Source organism: Antechinus flavipes, chromosome 3, assembly GCF_016432865.1.
Source record: "Antechinus flavipes isolate AdamAnt ecotype Samford, QLD, Australia chromosome 3, AdamAnt_v2, whole genome shotgun sequence".
NCBI lineage: Eukaryota > Metazoa > Chordata > Mammalia > Dasyuromorphia > Dasyuridae > Antechinus > Antechinus flavipes.
The window spans coordinates 208026965-208047105 of record NC_067400.1 but is presented as its reverse complement, the minus strand read 5'-3'; positions in this window follow the sequence as shown (position 1 = coordinate 208047105).

Below are 20141 nucleotides of genomic sequence, written 5' to 3'. Positions count from 1 at the left end.
AAAATAACTATAGACAGTATAAAATATTGGGGAGTCTACCTGTCAAGACAAAGCTAGGAACTATATGTACCCAATTAGAAAACACTTTTTATACAAAGTCAGATCTAAACAATTTTTTTTGCATTTTTATTATAGTTTTTTATTTACAAAACATATGTATGGGTCATTTTTTCAACACTGACCCTTGCTAAACCTTTTGTTCCAAATTTTCCCCTCCTCCCCCCCATCCTTTCTTTTAGATGGCAGGTAGTTCAATACATGTTAAATATGTTAAAATATATGTTAAATTCAATATATGTATACCTATTTATACAATTATCTTGCTGCACAACAAAAATCAGATCTAGAAAGAAAGAAAAAAACCTGAGAAGGAAACCAAAAAATGCAAGCAAACAATAACAGAAAGAATTAAAATGCTATGTTGTGGTCCATACTCATTTCCCAAAGTCATCTCTCTGGATGTAAATGACTCTCTTCATTACTGAACAATTGGAACTGGTTTGAATCATCTCATTGTTGAAGAGAGCCATGTCCATCAGAATCATCATAAAGTCTTGTTGTTGCCATGTATAATGATCTACTCGCTCATTTCAGTTAGCATCAGTTTATGTAAGTCTCTCCAGTCCTCTCTGAAATCATTGTGCTGGTCTTTTCTTACAGAACAATAATATTCCATAACATTCATATGCCATAATTTATTCAGCCATTTTCCAATTGATGAACATTCATTCAGTTTCCAGTTTCTAGCCACTACAAAAAGGACAGTTACAAACATTTTTGCACCTGTGGGTCCCTTTCCCTCCTTTAAGATCTCTTTGGAATTATTAAATAAAAAATTAAAAAAAAAAAAAAGATCTCTTTGGAACTGGGACACTAATGCATTGTTGGTGGAGTTGTGAACGAATCCAACCATTCTGGAGAGCAATCTGGAATTATGCCCAAAAAATTATCAAATTGTGCATACCCTTTGATCCAGCAGTGTTTCTATTGGGCTTATATCCCAAAGAAATACTAAAGAAGGGAAAGGGACCTGTTTGTGCCAAAATGTTTGTAGCAGCCCTGTTTGTAGTGGCTAGAAACTGGAAAATGAATGGATGCCCATCAATTGGAGAATGGCTGGGTAAATTGTGGTATATGAATGTTATGGAATATTATTGTTCTGTAAGAAATGACCAGCAGGATGAATACAGAGAGGACTGGCGAGACTTACATGAACTGATCTAAGTGAAATGAGCAGAACCAGGAGATCATTATACACTTCGACAACGATATTGTATGAGGACATATTTTGATGGAAGTGGATTTCTTTGACAAAGAGACCTGAGTTTCAATTGATAAATGATGGACAAAAGCAGCTACACCCAAAGAAAGAACACTGGGAAACGAATGTGAACTATCTGCATTTTTGTTTTTCTTCCCGGGTTATTTATACCTTCTGAATCCAATTCTCCCTATGCAACAAGAGAACCGTTCGGTTCTGCAAACATATATTGTATCTAGGATATACTGCAACATATCCAACATATAAAGGACTGCTTGCCATCTAGGGGAGTGGGCGGAGGGAGGAAGGGAGGGAAAAAAAAAATCGGAACAGAAACGAGTGTCAATATAAAGTAATTATTAAATAAAAATTAAATTAAAAAAAAAAAAAAAGATCTCTTTGGGATATAAGCCCAGTAGTAACACTACTGGGTCAAAGGATATGCACAGTTTGATAAGTTTTTGAGCATAGTTCCAAATTGCTCTCCAGAATGGTTGGATTCATTCACAATTCCACCCACAATGTATCAGTGTCCCAGTTTTCCCATATCCTCTCCAGCATTCCTCATTATCTTTTCCTGTAATCTTAGCTAATCTAAGAGGTGTATAATGGTATCTCAGAATTATCTTAATTTGCATTTCTCTGATCAATAGTGATTTGAAGCACCTTTTCAGATGAGTATAAATAGCTTCAATTTCTTCCTCTGAAAATTGTCTGTTCATATTCTTAGTCCATTTATCATTTGGAGAATGGCTTGATTTCTTATAAATTTGAGTTAGTTCTCTATGTATTTTGGAAATGAGGCCTTTATCAGGACCTTTGAATGTAAAAATGTTTTCTCAGTTTATTGCTTCTCTTCAAATCTTGTCTGCATGAATTTTATTTGTACAAAAACTTTTTAACTTAAAATAGTCAAAATTATCTATTTTGTGATCAATAATGATCTTTGGTCACAAATTCCTTCCTCCTCCACAGATCTGAGAGGTAAACTATCCTGTGTTTTTCTAATTTGTTTATAATATCATTCTTTATGTCTAGATCATGAACCCACTTTGACCTTATCTTGGTATATAGTGTTAAGTGTGGGTCCGTGTCCAATTTCTGCCATACTAGTTCTGAGCCAAAACTTTGAAACAGGATTCTTACCAGGTATTAGTTAAGTCAATGGAATTGATAAAGACAATGGATATCTAGTTTAGCATGGTGCTTAATAGTTCTCTAAATTCAGTATGATTGATTTAATCTTACAACAAATAATGATTTCCTAGTGATATAATAATTGGTTTATACTCAGGGTAGAGCATATAAGCTGGGATTCAGATTCAGAGCCAGATTCATTCATTTCATCTCACACCATCTTTGGAGCTGGCCTCCTGCACTTTCCCCACTGAGACCAAGGCCTTTGAGAGCCAGAGACTGACTCAGAAGGACTCAGAGAGAGACTCAGAAGGGCCAGACACAGACTCAGAAGGGAACCAGAGCCAGATTCATTCCATCTTTATCAGCCTCGTGGTGGCTGGCCTGTCCTCCTGCACTTCTCCCACTGAAATCAAGGCCAGTCTGAAAGGCCCTAGAAAGCTGGCACTTTCCCCACTGAGATCAAGGCCAATTGGCCTTCCTAGATCAATACAATAGTTTCTTGGGAGTTTGATTGGTATAGCACTAAATAAATAGATTAGTTTAGTAGTATTGTCATCTTTATTATATTTGCTCGATCTATTAAAGAGCACTTTATATTTCCCCAATTGTTTAGATCTGACTTTATTTGTGTGGAAAGTGTTTTTGTAGTTTTGCTCATATAGTTACTGACTTACCTTTTCCAGGTAGATTCCCAAATATTTCATACTATTGACAGTTATTTTAAATGGAATTTCTCTTTGTATCTCTTGCTGTTGGATTTTGTTAGTGATGTATAAAAATGCTGAGGATTTATAGGGATTTATTTTGTATCCTGCAACTTTGTTAAAGTTGTTGATCATTTCTCATAGCTTTTTAGTAGATTCTCTGGGGTTCTCTAAGTATACCATCATATCATCTACAAAGAGCAATAATTTGGTTTCCTCACTACCTACTCTAATTCCTTTAATCTCTTTTTCATCTCTTATTGCCAAGGCTAGCATTTCTAATGCAATACTGAATAATAACAGTGATAATGGGCAACCTTGTTTCACTCCTGATCTTATTAGGAATGGTTCCAGTTTATCCCCATTACATATGATACATACTGATGGTTTTAAATAGATGCTACTAACGATTTTAAGGAAAAGTCCATTTATATCTATACTCTCTAGTGTTTTTAATAGCTTTGGGTGTTGGATTTTATGAAATACTTTTTCTGCATCTATTAAGATAATCATATGGTTTTTGTTAATTTGGTTATTGATATAGTCAATTATGCTAATAGTTTTCCTAATATTGAACCAGCCAAACATTCCTGGCATAAATCCTACTTGATCATAGTGTATTATCTGGGGGATGATTTTCTGTAATCTCTTTGCTAATATTTTATTTATGATTTTTACATCAATATTCATTAGGGAGATTGGTCTATAATTTTCTTTCTCTGTTTTTGTCCTACCTGGTTTAGGTATCAGTACCATGTCTGTGTCATAAAAGGAATTTGGTAGGACTCCTTCATTCCCTACTTTTTCAAATAGTTTATATTGTATTTGAGTTAATTGTTCTTCATACATTTGGTAGAATTCATATGTAAATCCATCTGGTCCTGGGGCTTTTTTCTTAGGAAATTGATTAATAGTTTGTTCTATTTCTTTTTCTAAACTGGGATTATTTAAGCAATTTACTTCCTCCTCCGTTAATCTGGGCAACCTATATTTTTATAGGTATTTTTCCATTTCACTTAGGTTATCAAATTTATTTTCATAAAGTTGGGCAAAGTAACTCTTAATTATTGCTCTGATTTTCTCTTCATTGGTGGATAGTTCTCCCTTTTCATTTTTAAAACTAAAAATTTGATTTTTCTCTTTCCTTTTTCTAATCAAATTTACTAAAGGTTTATCTATTTTGTTGTTTGTTTTTTTTTCCCATAAAATCAGCTCTTAGTTTTATTTATTAATTCAATAGTTTTTTTTTTTACTTTCAATTTTAATAATCTCTCCTTTTACTTTTAGAATTTCAAATTTGGTATTTGGTTGGGGGATTTTAATTTTCTCCTTTTCTAGCTTTTTTTTTTTTTGTTGTTGTTGTTGCAAACCCAATTCATTGATCTTCTCTTTCTCTGTTTTATGCTAATAAGCCTCTAGAGATACAAAATTTCCCCTTATTACTGCTTTGGCTGCATCCCACAAATTTTGGTATGTTGTCTCACTATTGTCATTCTCTTGGATGAAATTATTATGTCTGTGATTTGCTGTTTCACCCATTCATTCTTTAGAATGAGATTATTTAATTTCCGATTGCTTTTTGGTCTATTTTCCCCTGGCTTTTTATTAAATGTAATTTTTATTGCACTGTGATCTGAAAAAAAATGCATTTACTATTGCTGCTTTTCTGAATTTGATTTCGAGGTTTTTATGTCCTAATATATGGTCAATTTTTGTATAGGTTCTTTGGACTGCTGAGAAGAAAATGTATTCCTTTCTGTCTCCATTCAATTTTCTCCAAAGAACTATCATACTTAACTTTTCTAGTATTCTATTTACCTCTTTAACTTCTTTCTTATTTATTTTGTGGTTTGATTTATCTAGTTCTGAGAGAGCAGGTTGAGATCTCTCACTATTATTGTTTTACTGTCTATTTCTTCTTGCAGTTCTCTTAACTTCTCTTTTAGGAATTTCCATGTTATAACACTTGGTGTATATATATTCAATATTGATATTGCTTCATTATCTATAGTATCCTTTAGCAAGATATAGTTTCCTTCCTTACCTCTTTTAATTACATCAGTTTTGCTTTTGCTTGATCTGAGATAAGAATGGCTACCCCTGCTTTTTCATTTATTTATTTATTTATTTTTACTTCACCTAAAGTGTAATAGATTCTGCTCCAGCCTTTTACCTTTACTCTATATGTATTACTCTGCTTTAAATGTGTTTCTTGTAAAGAACATATTGTAGGATTTTGGCTTTTAATCTAGTCTGCTATCCACTTATGCTTTATGGGAGAATTTACCCCATTCATATTTATGGTTAAAACTATTAATTCTGTATTTTCTGCCATCTTATTATCCCCAGATTATACTTTTCTCTTTCCTTTTCCCCTTTCCCTCCTCCCCAGTATTTAACTTATAAGCACCACTTGCCTCACACAGCCCTCCCCCTTTAGAATGCCTCCCCCTTTCAAGTCCCTCCCCCTTTCTTATACCTTTCCCCTACTATTTCTTTTTTCTCTCCTTTTTTTCTTCCCTCCTTCCCTTTTCACTTTGCCCCTCCCACTTTTCAATAAGGTGAAAGAAGTTTCTCTGTAAACCAAATATGTCTAATATTTCCACTTTAGGCCAAATTTGATGAGAGTAAGATTCATACAATGTTCATCCCCTTCCCTTCTTTCCCTCAAATGTAATAGGTTTCCTTTGTCTCTTAATGAGTTGTAATTTCCCTCATTTAACCTCCACTTTTCCCTTTTTCTGGTACAATCTCCTTTCCACCTCTAGTTTCTTTTTTATATTGTAACAATAAAATCAAATTATACATGCACTCTCTATGTATACCTATAACAGAAATACAGTTCTTAAGAGTTCTTTTTACCTTTTTATGCTTTTCTTGAGTCTTCTATTTGGAGGTCAAAAAAAATTTTTTTAAACTCTAGTCTTTTCATCAGAAATAAATGGAATTTACCTGTTTAATTGAATGCCCATCTTCTTTCATGGAAGAAAATGCTCAGTTTAGCGGAGTAGTTTATTCTTGGCTGCCTTCCAGGTTCCTTTATCTTTTGGAATATCAGATTCCAGGCCTTTCTTTTCTTTAAGGTGGAAGCTGTTAGATCCTGGGTGATTGTTTTTTGTGGTTCCTTGGTATTTGAATTGTTTTTTTAATGGCTGCTTGTAATATTTTTTCCTTGGTGTGATAGTTCTGAAATTTAGCCACAATATTCCTTGGAGTTTTAATTTTGGGGTCTCTTTCAGGTGTTATTTGGTGAATTCTTTCAATGACTATTTTACTTTCTGATTCCATGATAGCAAGGCAGTTCTCTTTGATGATTTCCTGAAAAATAGTGTTTAGGCTCTTTTTAAAAACATCATAGTTTTCAGGGAGTCCAATAATCCTTAGATTGTTTCTCTTAGATCTATTTTCCAGGTCAGTTGTTTTCCCAAGTAGGTATTTTACATTTTTTCTATTTTTTTCATTTTTTTGGTTTTGCTTGACTGATTCTTGATATCTTGAGTCATTCATTTCCATTTGTTCAATTCTGATTTTAATGAGTTGTTATCTTCATTTACTTTTTTCCTTCTTTTTTATTTGTCCAATTGCATTTTTAAATGAGTTGTTTTGTTCTATGGAATTTTTTTCCACTAAACAAATTTTGTTTTGTAAGGAATTATTTTCTTTTTCCATCTCACAAATTTTGTTTTCCTGGGAGTTATTTACTTTTTCCATTTCACAAATTCTCTTTTTCATGACATTGTTTTCTTTGTCCATTTTATCAAATCTATCTTTGAATGAGTTATATGCCTTTTCCAAATTCTCTTGCAAAGATTTCCTTTTCTTTCTGCATTTTTCTTCTAGCTCTCTTTTGAGATACTTTAAAATTTCTTATAGAGAGCCTTATGTGATGGGTACCAGGTTATATCTAACCCTTTGGGGCTTCATCTGGATGCAATCTACTTTTAGTCTCTTCAGGGTTTGAAATCTGTTCTTCCTTTTCACCATAAAAACTATCTATACTCAAGAGTTCTCTTTGCCTTTTTACTCATTTAAAAAAAAAAAACAAAAACAAAAACAAATGTTAGGATTGTTTTTAGGGCAAAGGACATTTTCCAATTTCCTCTACAGGCAACAAAAGCTGCGCTGGGTCAGTGCTGATTCACTCCCAGTGCCTGGTGGGTGTGGCCAAGTCCTGTGAGGTTCTAGCATTTTGGAGTTCTCTATTTACCTTTTGTGTTTGTGTTGGATGTTTTATAACTTCTCTGCTAATCTACTGGCTTGCAGCCAGGTCAGAGTAGCCAATACTGGTGTAGATTCCTCCCCATAGATTCTCCACCACATGGAGTTGTACAGACCATGCACTGCCAGGGTCTGCACACCTTGCGCTGGCATCCTGCACCTGGCCACCTCCTCCCATGCCCGACTGAAACAAACCTTTTCTAGTGATCTTTGAAATTATCTTCTGCTGGTAATTTGATGTAATCCATATATTCGTGGATTCTGCCAGCTAATTCAGAGGCTGGATATCATAATTAGTATGAGGGTAGTAAAAGAAGATCAGAAAGAAATGTGTGTCCTTTCCACAGTTTTGACTCTGCCCTTTTCCCCAGTTCTAAACAATTAAAAAAATATTGCTCATGGGTAGGCTGAGCTAATATGATAAAAATGACAATTCTATATAAAGCATTTAAATGCCTATTATGTGCCAAGCACTGCGAATACAAAGCAAGGGGGATGAGAAAGACTTCTAGTAGAAGATAAAATCTTAGTGAAGACTTGATAAAAGCCAGAGAAGGCAGGAGGCACAGATGAAAATAAATGCTATTCCCAGCCAGTGAAAATACCCAGTCTGGTGATGGAGTATCTTGTGGGAGAAAGAACAAGTCAGCTAGTGTCATTGTATGTTAGAGTACATGGGAGGGAAGCTATAGCCAGAATTTAGGTCAATTTCATATACCCTTTATATACATACCTGGATTAACTTTTTCTTGAAAAAAAATTGGTTTACAATCCTGAATATTTTTCAACTCCATTGCCAAATAATGCCAACTCTATATTTTGTTTACAGGCTCTACTAATAACTAAAAAGGAATGAGAGACAAGATGGAGAAATACATTAAAGTGGCAAAATTAAACTAAAGTAAGAAATTCTATAACCATTGGAGCTATAAATAGTGTCCATATTTTCAGTTTTGTGGTTATGATTTTCTCTGTGTTTATGGCTAGGTCTTCATTTGGGTTAGAGCTCATTGGAGGTAACTTTTAAAGTGTGATAGTTCATTTCAGCAAGGCTTTGGAGAAAGGGAAGAGAGGTTAATAAAGGAATTCTCAGCTGGTACCTGAAGATTGGTTTAAAAAAGTTATCAAATTTCTCACCTCTGCTCCTGAAACTATATCATTTTCACCAGTACATGTGATATTGGCTAGCAACTGTGATATTCCAAGGTATTCTAGACAAGAACAACTGGAGTGTTTCCAAAGTATACTATTATTACAGGAAGTAGCAATATATTTCATTAAAATGGATACATGAAAGGAAGTTTTGGTCTTACAAGTAATTCCTCATAGAGAGACCTTATCTTTAAAACTTGCAGACTGCCTCACCCATCTACATAACATCTTTGTTAGGGATGTGGAACCATGACTCATTATTCTCATTTTATCAAAAGGGGAACACAGATGGTGGCAGCATGGTACAAAAATATTCATGCAAGTTAGTTAGTTACCTAGATGTTTTGTTTGTTTGATAGCAAACTCTTCCACAATTTTGCCTGATTTGGCTGGAGTTCAACATCCCTTAGATATAACCAGCATTTAGATTGTGTCTACTTTTGATAGATCACTTGATTTGATCTTTTGTGTTGCTAAATCAGATGTTTTCAGTCAAAAGTTTTTTGCATTTTCTTGGAACAAAAACATCTTTTAAATTCTTTCTCCCATTTTTTCCTCATTGGCAAATAAACGTTTTGGGAATTGTTTCTTTCATAAGCTGATAATGATTATTAATTCAATCACTCAGGCTAGCTAGGATATGAATATGTCGTATATGTTATTGTCCCCAATCCCTTAATTATCAAAACTGTATAATATTGCTTTTTTAAATCATTTTTTCTCTTTCTTTGATTTATTTGTACACCAGAAGAGTATAACTACCTCCAATGTGGGGATTTTTTTGTTATTGTCTTACAAGTAGTAGGTACTTATACTTCTTGATTTGAATCTACAGCGTTAGAAATGGACTACCTTTTTTTTTTTTTTTTTTTTTTTCCCTTGCTTTTACAACATCATGCTTTTCTGGCTCTCCTCAAAGAGATTGATTGCTCTTCCCTGGTCACCACAACTATTTCTTCTTCATGTTCTTTCTCCCTAAATCAGGGTATTCTCTGAGATTATATTCCTAACTATCTTGTTTTTTCTCTACACTTTCTCTCTTGATGATCTCATTCATTCTAATGTCTTCACTTGTCATTTCTTTTTCAATGACTTATGTGTCTATATAATAAACTTAGAGTTCCATCTGTCTTGATGTAGCTCAAACCTGACATGTCCAAATTTGAATTCATAAGCTCACCTTGCAAAAAGCTTTTTCTTCCTCCTACACCATCTATTTCTGTTGATAGTGCTGCATTCTTCCAATTAGTCAGTCTTGAAACCCTGTAGTTATCTTTTACTCTTCACTTTTCTTCAATGACAATATCCAATCAGTCATTAAATGCTATCCATGACATCACTGCAACAGGATCCAGCTTCCTTTCATGGCCAAAATTCTACTATAATTTCATAGTCAGGTTGCATGACTCAGAGTTTCTTCAAGGAGGAAGAGGCAAGACTGTAATTAGGGCTATGCATTAAGGATCTTCAAGGTGCTACAGTGGTGCTCAGCCTGGAGTCAGGAAGACATCTTCTGATCTTAGACATTTACTAGCTGTGTGACCTTGATCAAGAAACTTCACTCTGCTTGCCTGAAGCTGGAGAAGGAAATGGTAAACTACTCTAGCGTCTTTCTCAAGAAAACAGAGTTGGACATGACTGAAACAACTGAACAACAACAAATGGATTAAGGGATTACTTTGGCAGTTATAGAAAGATGAATTGGAGATTTGAAGGAAAAGTGGAGAACAGTTAGAAGTCCATCTGCAAAGGCCAGCTGACCACTGTCATTTCTGTATGTTTTTAAGTATAGTTTGCAGACAGCACAGACACAGATACACACAGTAACTTGGGGACACAAATGTCATCACTTCTCTCACAATATGTTCAAAAGGAGAAAATTAGCAGAGAAAATGAATATTCATTTGAGCAAGATGTGTCCAAACCCTAATTCATAGCCCATCCCGTGTGAAAATTTCACTTGATTCCTCCTTTGTTGTATTCTTATGTACATTGTTAATCTGCTTATTCTAATGCTGTTCCTCCACCCCACTGAGTAAATAAAAAACAAATTAAAATAAGGTCCTTAGTATATTTATACATTCAGCAAAACAAATTATCCCATTGATCATGTCCAAAAGTGTATGTCTCTAATGCATTTAAAGTATAGAATGATACTTTTTTTTAATTTTTAAATGTAGCCAAAGTGAGAATGTTTTGGTTAGTTACAAGGGTTCTTGTTTGGTGAGGGTGGCAGATAGTAAAAGTCAGTGAGTAGAGGGAAACTAAAAAAAAAGTATGGTTTTTTTTCTGCATTTTAAGTCCATCACTTAATGTGATGAGTGGTGATGCAGAATCTTTTTTGCAATCCTGCAAAATATAATAATAACATAATATAGTAAAACCCAGCAATGTTCACTTTGCCTACTTTTGCTTAGGCTAATCACATCTATTGCAGGCAGGAGTGTTGTAGGCCTGACTGAATGAAAAACCATATATATAAAAACTTTCTATCTATCAGCATTCTGCCTTTAAGTAATAAAAACCAGATATAAACGTGAGATGTCCCTGATCTCATTGGGGTTAATATATTACAATAGGAAGATGCAATACATATGGATTGGTCTGACCAGTCACAGAGATGATGAATTACTATATAAGGAAGCCCATTAACATAGACTTTTCAGAATTAATGGTAGGATTGATTTCAATTCTATTTCTAGAGCAAGAGTTGGCAAGTTTGGGGATGGAAGATTCATAAAGCAGATAGGATGATAAGATGATTGGGGAGAATGATAAGATGGTCAGGTGAATGGCTAGATGGAATGTATTGTCTGGGCTTGGACTGGCTAGATATGATGGACTATGGTTCTCTTTGTGATTGAAGGACAAACAACAATAGCAATAATGGGGAAGGTGACTTTATGCTTACACAGTCATGAGTTGGGGACTTCTAGGTGGCCCAGATGCTTACTAGATGTTTACTAGATGTTTGACCCTGGTCAAGTTACTTAATGCTGTTTGCCTCTGTTTCCTCCTCTGTAAAATGGGCTGAGGAAGGAAATATCTAATCAGTCTTAGTATCTTTGCAAGAAAACACCAAATAAGGTCATGAAGACTCAGACAAGACTGAAAAAACAATTAAAATGACTGAATCCTAGGTTGGGATCAACTTTTATAGTGATGTTTTCTTTTCAGGCAGTTTTTCTCAACAGAAGAGTTTTTCCTATGCTTTCTTCTACATCTTTAGGACACTTTACTAAACTCAGTAGATTCATAGAATGTGAGAAATGGAAGGGACTTAACTGATGATCTCTACTCCACTTGTCTCATTTGCCAGATGGGAAAATTTTGGACCAGGCTGTTTAGGTGACTTACTCAGGTTCACACAGCTAATTAGTGGGGGAGCCAATATAAGAATATAGGTCTCCAGAATCCTGTTCAACTTAAAGCTCTTTTTATTATCTCTCTCTGCTTGGGAAAGATTTTCCCTGTGTGAAAGGTCCCATATGGGCAACATTATTTATAGCATTGTTTTGTGTGTGTGTGTGTGTGTGTGTGTGTGTGTGTGTGTGTGTGTGTGTGTGAGAGAGAGAGAGAGACAGAGAGAGAGAGACAGAGAGACAGAGACAGAGACAGAGAGAGACACAGAGAGAGAGAGAGAGAGAGAGAGAGAGAGAGAGAGAGAGAGAGAGAGAGTTCAACTCTTAATGACTTGTGGGCCACCGCATGCTAATACAAACCATAGGGTTTTCTTGCAAAGAAACTGAAATGGCTTGCTATTTTCTCCTTCAGTGAGTTAAGGTGATGCCAAGAAACTGTTATGCACAGTGGCCACGTCTTGGTAAAATGGTCTCAACAGACTGGCTAAAACAGATTGAAGGTAACAGGCAGACTTCAAACCCATTGATGAGTTGTAAAGGAGTGTCTGTTCCAAGCTTGTGGAATACTTCTGCGGGCAGAATGGGCAGTTGAGAACAAGTTTTTCGTTGGCCATCAAGGTAGCTGTAGCATGCATTATAGAGTGCTTAGAGCTTGATCAGACACCTAAGATGGCTCAGTCATTCACTACATCCTTGGCCATTGCTGGTCAACTTGAGTTTTGTCTTGTCAGTGCATTTGGATAACTCAAATAAAGAGTGAAACTGATGATTTTAAGCAACTCTGATCCACTTAAATCCAGGTCACACAAGTCATCATCTTAGGATGCCATTGGTCTTCTTAGAAAATGAAATAGGAACAACAACCATGCAAACAGAGATTAAGTGGTTATCCCAGGGTCACAAAGCTAATAAGTGTCTGAAGCTAGGTTTAAAATCAGGTCAAACGTATTATTTCCTGAGCTACCAAACTGCAATGATACAAGAAATGATAAATATGAAGATTTCAGAGAAACTTGAGAGGGCCTCTGAAGTGATGTGGAATGAAGTAAGTACATCCAAAGGAACTACTTACATGATGATTGCAATAATATGAATTAAAATAACATGAAACTATTCTAGATTGCTAATCAATGCAGTGTCCATTTAGATAGATGGTGAAGCAGGATTTCTGTATTTCAACAGAGAGATGATGAACCATGGGTGAGAAATAAAGCATACATTTTCAGAAAGAATCGATAACTGCATCTGTTTTGCTTGATTGTATTTATGTTAGTTAGTCAGTCGATAATTATTTACCAGGCACCTACTATGTGTCAAGCACTGTACTAAGTAAGCATTTTACTAAGCTCTGTATTATAACAGAGGGCTCTGTGGTAGTGTCGAATCATTGGGAATTGATAGCAGTGCAAAGAAAGTATCAATTAAAAATAAAAAAAAGAAATAAAACCCACAGAAGTATTTTAAATTGTTTAAAATTTAAATGTTTATTAATCCTTCCCCTTCTATATGATTGTCACAAGAAAAAGAAAAGAATTGCTCTAATTTTTCATTTTACCTAAGATTCTTCTATAACACATTTTTCCTCCAGATAATATTTGCTAGAAAAGTGTACAGAAGACTTCATAAAATAAGTTTCATTTTAGATACAAATAAAGACTCAAAGAGACATCTGTCAACACTAATAATGACAGGATTGAAGATTTCTGAAGGCAATAGCAGAATCCTAATTAAGTAATAGCAGAGAAAGTTGGTTTCCTCCTTCTTAGTGCAATCCTCAGTGATTCTTTTTTTGTTACATTATTTTGGAGTGGTGACCAGATGTAAATGGAACAGTAGGGAGGTCTCTGTTTTCACAACAATGAAAAGACAATGGAAACTTATAAAGATAATGTAAGGATACAATCAGTACTTACTCCAATACTTCAAGGATCTGTGACTTCATTAGTGTGGGTCCATCTCTCCTGATATAGAAGACAGCCCTTTTTTGCCTTAAGAAATAATTTAATGAGTAATGCCAGTAACAACAAAAGCAATAATAACAATGTAACACTGTTGTGGCAGCTAGGTGGCCCAGTGGATAGGACCTGGAGTCAAGAAGACCTGAATTTAAATCTGGCCTCAGAAACTTACTAGCTATGTAAATCTGAGTAAGCCATTTAACCTCTGTTTACTTTAATCCAGTAGAGAAAGAAATTACAAACCACTTCCAAATCTTTGTCAAGAAAACCTCATGGACAGTATGGTCCACAGGTTCACGAAGAATCTTATATCACTAAACAAAAACACGGAAACAAAAAAACATTTACTTCAGAAGGCATATATATCTATAGCTACAGATGTATGTACTGCATGTGTATATACACATGCATGCATACACATATAGACACACACATATGTGTATGTGTGTATATATGGGTATGTGCATGTATATATTTATTATATATGTGTGTATACATGTATATATCTATTATATATGTGTATATGTGCATTTCTGCATATATATACACACACATGCATACTTATAGCTTTCTCCATTTGTGGTTTCATTGTTTGCATAAGAAATTAAACGGGATTTTGGGGGTAGTTTTCCAGAAGCTGCAGACAACATGTGAAGATCAGTAGACAACAACAAAAAAAGTATTTTTACTTAACATTGTCTATATATAAGCTATGACCAAATACTTAAATTCAAATTTTACAACAAATTACTGTAAATATCCCATAAAAGAAAAAGAAAAAATTCAGACTTCTTCTCTAGGAAGGGCCAGAAAATTTTATGCAGATTTTTTTCAATCATAGGGTGCCATGTGCTCCAACCCCCATGATGTGGAAGGGTTAATCATATATATATACTCTCCCTACCTCCACCTTAAACATGTGGGAAACATCATCTGTCTTCCTTCTTCTATCATTCTTATTCTCTTGGAGGGGAAAAGGTTTCTGTTCCTAGTTTAGTTTGATTTCCTTAAAGCACAATTCTGGGTCCAGGTTCCAAAACCCTTGTGTCTGGACACCTGGGTTTTTCAGGGTTTCCCTGGTGGCTCTGCTGCCAGTTGGACCACTCTCCTTGCAGTTCTGGGTCCAGGGTCACTATGGTTCAAACTCCAATCCCATAAGGATTACCAGTGACACCTAAAATTGAGCAAGAAATGAAATAAACACTCCCCAGATGCATTTCTCAGAGCCTGGGTAAAAAAAAAAAAAAGGCAGAGTTAGGCAAATCTTACCTGTTCAATTCATGGAGTCCACACTGAGTATAGCAGCTAGGAGTCAAACAGGAGAATAGTGAAAAGAGACCAAAAAGCTGGGTCAAATGACTTTTAAAGATATAAAGCAGCTAATCAAGAAACCCATAATGGATTTGTGTTGTGCCACAAGTTCCCTTTTATTGTCCTGATTTAGTTTCCTTAAATTGTTCTGCCTCAGTTTCCCCAATTGTTCTGCCTTGGTCCCCTTAGTTGCAACCCTCCTCTCTGGTTCATTAAGATTGATATAGTTCAGGGCTACTTACTCTAAGGTTACAAATTGTCAATGTGTAAACTCAAGATAAGGGGGAGTTCAGACTACCCAGCTCCTAACTCCTAAGTCATCAAGAATTTATGATCCTAACTCCCATCCTGTCAAAACTAGATTGATAATCTGTTCCCACTCTCCGTGCTCTGACTCCACTCCTGCCTCAGTCTACCCCTGTAGCTGAACCACGAGTGTATATATACTTCATGGGAAGCATACATTAGTTGCTTAATACTTTGGGCATCAGCCCTAGGGGCATCATGCCCTCAATAGAATATCTCACTTTCAAATAAAATATTAAAAACTCTTTAATCTCTATCTTGACTCAGTTTCTCCAGCATTACAGTAGCATAGAGAGCTCCATGTTGGGCAACTAAGGATGCTTAAAAGCTTGAGTATAATGGTGATGATAATGATAACTGACATTATGACAATGCTTCAAGGTTTGCAATGTGTTTTATGAACAGTATTTCATTTGTGTCTCCCAACAAATCCATCAGGTTGGTATCTAAATTAAGATTGTAGGAGCTTAATAAATGTACTTGAGTTGAATCAAATTGGCAGGATAGGACAATCTACATCAAATTACTGCTCAAACATCTCTCAAACATTTATTAAATATTTCACAACTTCTTAGAGTTTATTGCTGTTGTTTAGGTTTACCTGCCTGTCTGTGACCTCATTTGGGATTTCCTTGGCAAAGATAATATTAAATTATTTGTCATTTCCTTCTCCAGCTCATTTTACAGACAAGAAAACTGAGGGAAACAGGGTAAGTGATTTGCTCAGGATCACACAGCTGGTAAGTGTCTGAAGCTGAATTTAAAGACAAGAAGATGAATTTTCCTGATTGCAGGCCTGGCACTCTGTTCTTTATATCACGTTTCTGCCACTTGGCTATAGTTGAGTGTAAACTCTAGCAGTTCATAGGATCATAGTTGTAGAAGTAGAAGCATCCCTAGAGATCATCTAGTCCAGTACTTCCATTATACAGATAGGAAAGCTGATGGCATGTTTATATTTATGCAACTAGTAAGTGTCAGAGTTAGGATTCAAATATAAATCTTCTCTTTTGACACATTGCTCCTTTATGAAGCTGAAAAAGCTCCATATCTCGATTTCTATACAGACTCTTATCTTCTAAAGAGTATCGTAGTTAAGTTCATTAAGTTTGAGTGCCAAATCACCTATAGGGTGAAGGTTCTTTTAGTTGCACAATGCTCAAAGACCTTTGACTGAGTAATAGAGGGGTCATCATCTGCTTTGGTTGAGGGAGCATAGACACTAGGTTCTCCATATATTGAACTATGTATGAATAGACAATAGTTACTTGTATCATATGGAAGCTAAGGGTTAACCTCATTTTAAAGATCAAGAATAACTGTTAAAATGACAAGAATAGTGAAGAAAGCTTGTTAGAGAAGAGCCAATCCCTCCTTTTCCAACAATTCTTTGATTTGACTTGATGGAGGTGGGAGTCATAACCAGTTTGAATGATGGGAAAAAGACAGTGTCTATTTAAAGTGTTATAGATGGAGGTGGGGCTCATGACCTGTTTCAATAATGGGAAAAAGACAGAATCTATTTAAAGTGCTATAGAGTATTCCAGCTTAAAAACACTCTTATTTAGAAGAAACTTCATTTTTCCTCTTGTATTTCAGGGATAAATTGAAAGTATACTCAGATTTAGTTTAAACTTATGGAAGAACCATTCAATAAACACTTTTTAGCACCTATTGTATGCCGAAAACTAGGGTTATTGATAAGCTCATAAAGTAACTAGTAGAGTGTAAGGAAATAGAAATCAAGAAATGATTTAAGGAAAAATAGCATCACCTATACTTAATTTTCTTTGGCAAGTATAGGATGTCCTTGAGACAGACAGGTTTTGGAATCTTCACAACCAGAGAACCAACTTGTTTTCTAAAACACAGTGCCCTTTAATGGATGATGCAATATTTGGGGCTGCCTTTGGTTACTGCAACTTGCATCACATTGCTGAATATACTCTGAGGATGATGAATAATACAGTTGTATTATCACAAATAATACATTTTATTGATACTTGTTTCAATAATCTTCTTGCTTGTGTAGCGATCCCATGAGAGACTGTGGAATGGAATTATTTTAAAATGTGGATTTTTATACCATGTTTTACTTAACTTGAACTCTTTAAGAGTATTTGTGGTAGACAAGTGACCCTGTGAGGGGAGGGACTATTTTTCCTTCAATTATACACTTAAGAATTGGGAGGAATCTTGGAGATTATTTGATAAAATCCTCTCATTTTATAAATGAGAAAATTGAGTCATAGAGAGGTTAAGAGATGTGCCAAAGTCCACAGACTGAGATCCTAGATTTGAAGTCTTGTCTTCTGATCCAAAAATCTAGTCCTTTTTTCATTGTTTCACATTGAATTTTGTCTGTATGTCCCCAGTACCTAGATAAATGTGTATCCATTTACCACTTCTAAGTTTGCAAAACATTTTACATATACTGTCTCTCCTTTTTCCCCACTTCAAAACAATCTTGTGTTTGAATACCCTTGTTTGGCTATTTCAGTTGTATCCAACTTTTCCTTGTACTATTTGGGGCTTTCTTGGCAAAGATAGTAGAGTGGTTAATGTATCATTGATGGAATTGAGGAGTGATCCAACCATTCTGAGAACAACTTGGAACTATGCCCAAAGGATATAAAACCAAACTGCCCATGTTCTTTGATCCAGGATCTACTACCATTATACAATGACATCCTCCTCAATAAAGGCAAAAGGATCCATTTGTACAAAATTATTGATAGGAGTTCTTTTTGTGGTGGCTAAAAATTGTAAATAGAAGTGTGTCCATCAACTGGGAAATGGCCAAGCAAGCTATGTTGTGATGGATTATTATTATGCTATAAGAAATGACAAGCAGGATGATTTCCAAAAAACCTGGAAAGACTCATATGAATTAATGCAAAATGAATTGAATAGAACCAGGAGAAAGTTGTACATAGTTAACAGCAATATTATTCTATGAAAAATTGTGAAAGACTTAGCTATTCTCAGCAATACAATGATCCAAGACAATTCCAAAGGACTAATGATGAAGTATGCCATCCACCTCTAGAGAATAAACTGACATTGTTTGAATACAGCTGAAGCATGCTATTTTTCACTTTCTTTTATTTTTTTCCTTTGAGTCTTCTTATATAAAATGAATAACATGAAAATGTTTTACATAATTGCACACGTATAATTTATATCTGATTGCTTACTATCTCAGTAAGAGGGGAGGAAAGGAAAGAGGGAGGGATAGAATTTGGGACTCAAAACTTTAAATAGAAATGTTAAAATTAAAAAAAAAAAGATAGCTGTTTTTAGTTGCAACAGTGCTCAAAGACTCTTGACTGAGTAATAGAGGGGTCATCATCTGCTTTGGTGGAGGAATCATTTTCTTCTCTAGCTCATTTTACAGATGAAGAGACCAAGGTTATCTGTTAAGTGACTTGTCCAAAGTGACATAGCTTGTAAATGATTGACGTCAGATTTGAACTCTGTCTTCCTGAGAACCCATTTTACACATGAAGGAATTTATGGTGACAAAAGCTTAAATGACTTTGCTAGGATTACACTTAGGAAATGTTCAATGTGGAATTTGAATTTAGGTCTGCCTAATTTAAAATTCAGCAGTTTATTTAGTACCCCATATTGCCTTTTATACTTGTTGGATGACTATAGTCAGAATCACACATAGACTGGGTTGGGGTATTCATATCAAGAACTAAATGGATTTAAGACAACAAACTTTTTTTTAAATAAAGGTAACATTTTTATTTCTTTTTAAAAAATAATATTTTACTTTTTCAAATACATACAAAGATAGTTTTCAACATTCACCTTTACAAAATCTTACGTTCCAAATTTTTTTCTCTCTCTCCCTACTCCCTCCTCTCCAAGACAGTAATCACTCTAATATAGGTTAAATATGCACAATTCTGATAAACATATTTCCATATTCATTATGCTGCACAAGAAAATCAAATCAAAATGGAAAACAATAGCAACAACATACAAAAGGTGAAAATACTATGCTTTGATACACATTCAGTCTCCATAGTCCTTTCTCTGGATGCTAATGACTTTCTATCCCAAGTCTATTGGTATTGCCTTGAATTAACTCATTGTTGAAAAGAGCCAAGTATACTGCAATTGATCTTCACATAATCTTGTTCAACAAACATTTTTTAAGCACTTCACAGTCCAGGAGCTTATGAAAAACATTGGAATACAAATAGAAACACTAACTAAAGAAAAATAGTCCCTGTCTTAAAGGAGCTTACATTTACATGGGGAGGGGTGAAAAGAGCTGAAAAATGGAGTAAGAGGAAGTATATTCACTTTGGCATGTGGTGGCAGAATGAAGAATGGTTGGCCCTTTCTCAAAATGGAGGTTCTGGGAGAAACTCACCAATGAAGAAAGGGAAAGGATGTGTCTGAAAAATGAACCAAAACAAAGGAAGGAGCAAATGCCACATTTGCTACTTTCCTTCCTTCCTTCCTTCTTTATACAAATTTGAAAAGAAATTATGAGATTTTCCACCCTTACCATAATTTATCTCTTGGCTATCTACCGGCATGTAAGCAGTGGTAGATTTCCGAAGACCTATTAAGAGCAGCTGAAGAGATGGGAAAGACCCAGTTTGATCACAGGAAATATGAATGACTTCTATTTGTATCTACTCAATTGCTGTCACCAAGGCCTCAGTGGTTTTGTCAGAGATGATATAATTATTGTATATGACATTTA